An 8348-nucleotide genomic window follows, 5' to 3' on the forward strand; every position below is an offset into this window, starting at 1 on the left:
TATACATGTATATGCCCCCTTCGAAGAAGAGAGGAAATATTGCTTTGTTGCTGTCCATCTGCCTCTCTCTGTTGGTCTGTCTGTCGGTCAGTCGTTCATTTTCTTTGCAGAGGTTGCCCCTTAGACGTTGAAATATTCCAATTATTTACAGCGTCCGTTCTTTTTCTTCGCAGATGTTTCCATCTCTTGTTTTGTATACGGATGCATATGCATTTTGTCAGTCGATCGTCTGTCCATAAACATTTCACAGTTTTGACTTCTTCTCAAGAACTGATGAGCCAATTTGAACCTACACTTGGAACAAGCATCTTTGGGCCAAGGGGATTCAAATTTGTGTAATTCAAGAGGATATAATGAGGGAAGATCGAAATTTGGGGGGAGTAATCTTTATCTCAGGAACTATATTGGAAGCATCGTAAGGTAGATTCATTTTTTTTCTAATCATGATCTCTGGGGTTGGATAGGTCCATAACTTGTAGTCGAAACTTTACATAGTGATAGATAGTAAAAATCTTCAAAAACCCTCTCAATTATTATTTGGCCAGAAAGCTGAAACTGATGGGCAAGTAGCAGAAGGTGGATTCAAAGGGTCTAGATTTACCATTGTTACTAAAGTGAGCGATGTTGCCCATTAGCTTCTTGTTTGATTTTTAATATATTTAGGGTTATTGCGAAAAATACCGGATAAACGATAAATTGTGTGTATGTGTAAACTTCCCAAAATTGAACAAAAATATTCCCAAATTTAAAAAAAGTTCATAAATTAAGTTGTTTATAAATGTCAGAGTCGTTGGTTTTGTTTGCTCAGGTGAGTGATGTGGCCCCTTGTCCTCTGGTTTTATTTCTAGTTGAGAGTTTTAAGTTAAGATGGATGTTTACACCAGGAAAAAGTCTCTCAAATCAGCAGAAAATTGATTAGGCCTAAAAAAAAATTGTGTATTTCGGGTGAACCGACCTAACCTACAAAAATGCCCCGATCCTACCATTTTTAGATGTCTGTTTTTATCCGATTGTGATTTTCATATAATTCCAATAAAACTTAGCTGTTTTTAAACATAACACAAACAAACATTCTTAGGATTTTGTAATAATTTTGTTTTTAAAAAAATCCCTACCTACCTAACCTAATTTTTTATCTGTTACACTAAACACATATTTTTTTCTTAAACCTTATGAAAGATATACCCAAACAGAAAAAATAGCCTACTGGGTCATATCAATGACTTGTGTGTAAATCATGGTTTTGAGATGATTTCGGTATAGGAAAATTTCACATGCAAATGAGTTAATGGATCATGATTCTCGGATGATCTGTTAAACTAAACAAATTGCAAGAAAACCATGGTCCTAGTATGATCTGTTGTGACTAACAACTCGTATCAAAACCATGGCCCTGGTATGATCTGTTGTAACTATATAACAACTTATATCAAAACCATGGTCCTAGTATGATCTGTTGTAACAAACAACTCATATCAAAACCATGATCCTGGTATGATCTGTTGTGACTAACAACTCGTATCAAAACCATGGTCCTGGTATGATCTGTTGTAACTAACAACTCGTTTCAAAATCATGATCCTGGTATGATCTGTTGTAACTAACAACTCATATCAAAACCATGGTCCTGGTATGACCTGGTGTAACTAACAACTCATATCAAAACCATGATCCTGGTATGATCTGTTGTAACAAACAACTCATATCAAAACCATAATCCTGGTATGATCTGTTGTAACTAACAACTCATATCAAAACTATGGTCCTGGTATGATCTGTTGTAACAAACAACTCATATCAAAACCATAATCCTGGTATGACCTGGTGTAACTAACAACTCATATCAAAACCATGGTCCTGGTATGATCTGTTGTAACTAACAACTCGTTTCAAAATCATGATCCTGGTATGATCTGTTGTAACTAACAACTCATATCAGAACCATGGTCCTGGTATGATCTGTTGTAACAAACAACTCATATCAAAACCATAATCCTGGTATGACCTGGTGTAACTAACAACTCGTATCAAAACCATGATCCTGGTATGATCGGTGTGACTAACAACTCGTATCAAAACCATAATCCTGGTATGATCTGTTGTACCAAACAACTCGTATCAAAACCATGATCCTGGTATGATCTTGTGTAACTAACAACTCGTATCAAAACCGTGATCTTTGTATGACCTGTTGTAACTAACAACTCGTATCAAAACCATGATCCTGGTATGATCTGTTGTAACTAACAACTCGTATCAAAACCATGGTCCTGGTATGATCTGTTGTAACTAACAACTCGTATCAAAACCATGATCCTGGTATGATCTGTTGTAACTAACAACTCATATCAAAACCATGATTCTGGTATGATCGGTGTGACTAACAACTCGTATCAAAACCATAATCCTGGTATGATCTGTTGTACCAAACAACTCGTATCAAAACCATGATCCTGGTATGATCTGTTGTAACTAACAACTCGTATCAAAACCATGATCCTGGTATGATCTTGTGTAACTAACAACTCGTATCAAAACCATGATCCTGGTATGATCTGTTGTAACTAACAACTCGTATCAAAACCATGATCCTGGTATGATCTGTTGTAACTAACAACTCGTATCAAAACCATGATCCTGGTATGATCTGGTGTAACTAACAACTCGTATCAAAACCATGATCTTGGTATGATCGGTGTGACTAACAACTCGTATCAAAACCATAATCCTGGTATGATCTGTTGTACCAAACAACTCGTATCAAAACCATGGTCCTGGTATGATCTGTTGTGACTAACAACTCGTATCAAAACCATGATCCTGGTATGATCTGTTGTAACTAACAACTCGTATCAAAACCATGGTCCTGGTATTATCTGTTGTAACTAACAACTCCTATCAAAACCATAATCCTAGTATGATCTTGTGTAACTAACAACTCGTATCAAAACTGTGATCTTTGTATGACCTGTTAAAAGCCAATAATTATTATACAATAATTTCTTACAGAAAAAAATGAACACTTCATTTATAATTTGCAACAGACTATTATATTCTTTTAATATTTGAAATACATTGTCAATTACCAAATATGAAAAATAGTATACATATAAGTCACATGAACTGTATCGTTAATCCAATAGAATCTGAATTAGAAAAAGGATTAAAGCCCTCCATTATTTAGATGATAATGATACTGTTATTTCAAACTCTTCTAGCAATTATTACATGAATTGTACAATTAAAATATTACATATGCATTTCAAAACCTATCTGCAGGTCTGTAGCTCCCGGTCTGAACTAATGATACATGTACATCCATGCATTTAATTAGTTGTTTGCTTCACTTAATAAATCACTTGATAGTGTATTGTAAATTAGTCCTAATAAAATATTATTTACCTCAAGTGAATAAAAATATATCCCCCCAAAATACTTCTATAAATTCACTTTATAAATATGCCAAGATAGAGCTAGATGCCCAACAATAACAAATTTTCCTGACAAGTACATCACATTTAGGCTCCAAGATGAACATTCAAAATTTGCAACTCAACTTCCTGTTATGCAGAAATCTTAATTCTTAGTGGTCAGTTTATCTGGCAGTTAACGAATCATTTCAAACGCATGCTCTGTTGCCTTCTAAGATAATAGCACATACCAGAATCACAAGAAAATCATAGCAGATTCAAAACCAAGAAACAAACCACAATAGGATCATACTTCCTTATTTGTCACCTATGATTTGGGTATGATTCATTAAATGGATCATGTCTAAATCATAGAGCAAAATCATGAATTTGTGAGTTTGATATGATTTTTAAGTGATTTTGATATGATTTCTTAGGAAAACTTTTTGTTTGGGTATGTATCAATCATGAATAAGTGATATTTTTGCTTTTTGTAGATAAAAATTCAATTCTTAATTAAATTAATCAAGTAAATAAAAACTGAATTGCGATGGGATTGGGGATGTCCGATACCTTAACCATTTTGAGTTAGTTAAAATGATGAAGTCGATATAATAAAAAAAAAACCAATGGAATTTCAAACAGAAATCAGCCATCTTGATGCCGTCTATAGGCTTCCCCCTTAACTAATCTTTAGAAGGTAAGTACAATACGGGTAGAGGCGTTAAGGATGACGTTTACTCAGAATTAAAAAAAAAATTTACTGATGATAATGAAAAACCAACTACTGTGTGTTATAGACCTTATATGGTAGTGTTATTCTTCACTTTCAAATAAGTAGGTCAATGACCTACTTTTTGAGTTAATGGCCATTGAATATTTTTTGAAAATTTAAGAAAAATCCATAAAAAAATTACTCTGTGATTGAGATTTTCTAATTAATTGTGAAAATGATACAAATTGCTTAATTCTTTGACAAATGAAATACAGTTTATGAATGGTAGTGACATTAAATAGATACAAAGAATTAAGTTTCCATTCACAATTTTTTAGGGTATTCTAGTCCGAATTTCCTCTATCAGTTTTCAAAGTACTATCCATTTTTGTTCAATATAACAAAACAACTGAATGATGATAATGCTAAAACGTTTATAGTATTAAACTAAGTATAATGACCTTTCTCTCCTGGCATAAAATTTATATGAGGTCAATGATCAAAATTTTGAGATGTTGTGTGTTTTATATTTTAAAGCATTTTTAAATATTTTTGTAGTGTGAGCCATACGATTATCTAAACGAAAAAGCAAGATAAAACCAACAGAAAAATATGCAAAATTATGTTGACTAACAAATAAAATCTTAACTTTAAATATTATAGTACTATCAAAAATATTTCAGTGGAAAACAAAATCTGAAAAATTTAATCCGAATGTCCTCTGCTTTGCTAAAAGTCAAACTTTGTCAGAGCCTAATTCCATAATTTAGTAAAAAAAAATATCGATTGTAATGTCAATAATAGTTCATTTCATAAATACATTTTGTATTTAAAACAATTAAATTTTACTCATTAAATTTAACTTTTTAACAATCCGGATTTGAGAACTCAAACCCTGAGTAAACAACGTCTCGATTTTGGTCAAATTTTATTTTCAATTTTTTATTATTTACAATGCTTTAGAAATGCAATTCTAATGATCAAATTTAATTTGAGAGTCATTCGTAGAATTATAAGCAAGATACAGGGCTCACAATTCTTTAACATGTAAACAAGGCTTTTGCCCTGTTTTTGTTTAAATAGGTTCAATTTACCAGTAAAAAATCTTTTTTTAGCTTATTTGTCCATCTTTTTATATTTATTTTAAGCATAGATTCTTAACGTTTCATACATTCGTTTTAGGTTTAAAATTGTAATTTTTACTTCAACGTTTAAAATGTAAACAAACGCTTTGTTTACATAGCGAAGAATTTCAAGCTCTGTAACTTGCTTATAACTCAACAAATGACACTCAAACTTCGGTTGCCAATTAAAAATGCCTTTCTGAAGCATTGTAAATATTAAAGTAGATCCAGTGTTCTGTGATGTCATACTTTATTGTAAAACTTTGAATTCTTTAAAATTTGTGTAAGATTGTTTTATCTACATGTATTTTATGTGAATATAATCACATGGAAGTAATTAGAGTTATTGGTAGGTTCAAGATATTTTCGCAGCTTGATTTTATCCTAAATTTCCAATTTTTTATACATTTTATCGATGCTAAGGGGAAATAAATCTTTTTCTGACTTTTCTTTCAGCTGCGTGTCTAAATGATATAGTTTTTCTTATCCAAACAATTAATTTTAAATTATTTTTGTAGTTTTAGTTTTCTGATAAAGTTGACAATAAAATCAAAAAAGATAAACAAATTTCTGCCTACAAAAACTTTACTTTTAACCAAACAAAAATACGGTTTTCTGATGCTAAAATATGCTTTAGTTTATATTTATCTGGCATCTAAAAAAGAGTGATAACATGTATATTTTTTTCTAACAATTGATAAAATTTAAGTCTATTAACGAGACCGAGCACAGGGGCTTGTGTAGATAAAGAAACATCATTATAAAAGTGGGTACCTCGGAGGAAAAATAACAAGGGAGGACGCCATCTTGGATACCGCCTCGCTTCATCAGCTAATTTCTCATTTAAATTGTTAAACTAGACACATGCGCCGATTCGTATTCCTTCATAAATGATTCTTCTTTAAGATCTCACCTCCAGTTTAATTCTATTTACGTCTACATCAACAAATTTTATCTTTTTCTCGCGTAAACATCCAAAATCGACAACTCCCTGGCTTTTTCCATAACCAATCGTATGACAAAGATCTCACGTGCCATACTTTCGCTTTTGCAGAAGCCAGTGAGTTGTCGATTTTGAATGTTTACGCGAGAAATCAACAAGTTTGTCAATGTTAGTGTAAAAAAGAACTAAAGTGAAGGTTATATCTCAAAGAAAAATCATTTACGAAGGAATACGAATGGGCGCATATTTCTAGTTTAACAATTTAAATGAGAAATTAGCTGATGAAGTGAGGCGGTATCCAAGATGGCGTCCTCCCTTGTTATTTTTCCTCCGAGGTACCCACTTTTTTAACGATGTTTTTTTTTCTACACAAGCCCCTGTGGGCCGAGTACAGAACGAGTACGCACGCTTTCGCGCAGCGTTTCATTTGTATTGTGACGTCATCTTGTTGCTGTGTTGACGCCATGGCGTGATAGTTTTAACTGCAGATATTCAGCGAAATTTGTTGAAAATAGCTCGTTTGAGGCGTAAAATTGATTTTATATTGTAGAATAAACATAAGTATCTCAAAGTATATGCTATATTTGGGCTCGTGTCGAAAACGTGAAGAGGGTTCAGCAAGCCTAGCCCTCTCACGCTTTCTTAACCCGCCTAAATATAGCTCAATTCATATATTTCAAGACAGTAACCATGTATTTTATATTAATGACCCTTAATATGTGATGTTATATATTTATTTATTACTTAAATATGTCTGAATGTTTTAATACTACTATAAAGATGATCATTTCCGTCTTTGTCAAATAAAAAATAGCCATTATCTGACAAATTGGGCATACAAAAACAACTTTCATAAGACCCCTGGAACAAACCAGGAGGTAAAAGGTTTTTTTTATTTGACCATTTAATGCCTTTTAGCAATAACTTTAATATGTAGAACAGAAAAAGAAATCCCTAGGGCAGAAGTTTAAAAAAATGTGCAAAATTGATACATTTCAAGCAAAATCCCATTGGGTCCTATGTTAAAAATTAACAAACTTTGAGGTGACCCCTTAAACAAACGGTGTGGTAAATGTCTTATTTTTTATCTTAAGGTAAGGTTTGCGGCTTGCATTTTTTAGAGGTTGTACCAAAGTTACATACCATTTTGTTTACTATACTAAAGTCTTTTTTCTCATGAAATTCAAATGAATTTTGTCCATTCCGTTTTATAACTACAAAAGGCCAAACTTCATGATTTCCAATTTTCATTTTGATGAAATGTAAACAATTTCGTGAAAATATGTACATTTTATATGTGACTATTATGGGGGTTATTTATGCTTAAAATTTTCGAAAATAATATCACTATTAATATCATGATTCACTTTTATTAATTTCTGATAAACTATCTAAAAATAGAATAAAATGCAACAAAAGTCTTAATTTTGGACTACTATTATGTAAACGAAAACATCTTATTTGAAACCTTTCCAAGTCCACCGATTTCAGGAAAAACGTATCTTAGAATATGTGTAATCTGATGTTTCAAAAACACTATTCAAAACCATATGATGCGGATTTCGTTTTCGTGGAAATTGATAAAATGCTTGTGTCCTCTTATTTTTTCATTGAAACTAAAAAAACCCGCGAAATAAAAAAAATGTAATCAATTATGACGTCATATAAATTTTGACGTCATAACTGAAATAAATGGTAGTTGGTGTTACGTCACAATGAAAATGTTTGAGTTATCTCCCTGTAACCGCAAACCTTACCTTCAAATAATAATTATAACAGTAGAAATTAATGTAAAAAATTTCATTCAAAAAATCTAGGGCAGAAAAAATTAGACCCGGCCTCGTTAAGTTGAAATCAGTTCGGTTTTTCATCTTTCATCAAAGAATTTTACGAAAATAGAGTTACCTTAAAATCGGAAAAATAATTTTTGACCAAAATCGTGACCATGCCCCTTAAAGGCTATACTTTAAAAATCCTCGTTCGCATGTATTCTAAATTGCATAAAACATCTCTCTCTCTCTCTCTCTCTCTCTCTCTCTCTCTCTCTCTCTCTCTCTCTCTCTCTCTCTCTCAATTAAATGAAATTCTATTATATGCCAAACACTAAAAAACTTTGTTTTCCCTCGGACTGAAATTCACTTTCATCGGTTTAAACA

This window comes from Crassostrea angulata, chromosome 10 (genome assembly GCF_025612915.1).
Source record: "Crassostrea angulata isolate pt1a10 chromosome 10, ASM2561291v2, whole genome shotgun sequence".
Lineage (NCBI taxonomy): Eukaryota > Metazoa > Mollusca > Bivalvia > Ostreida > Ostreidae > Magallana > Magallana angulata.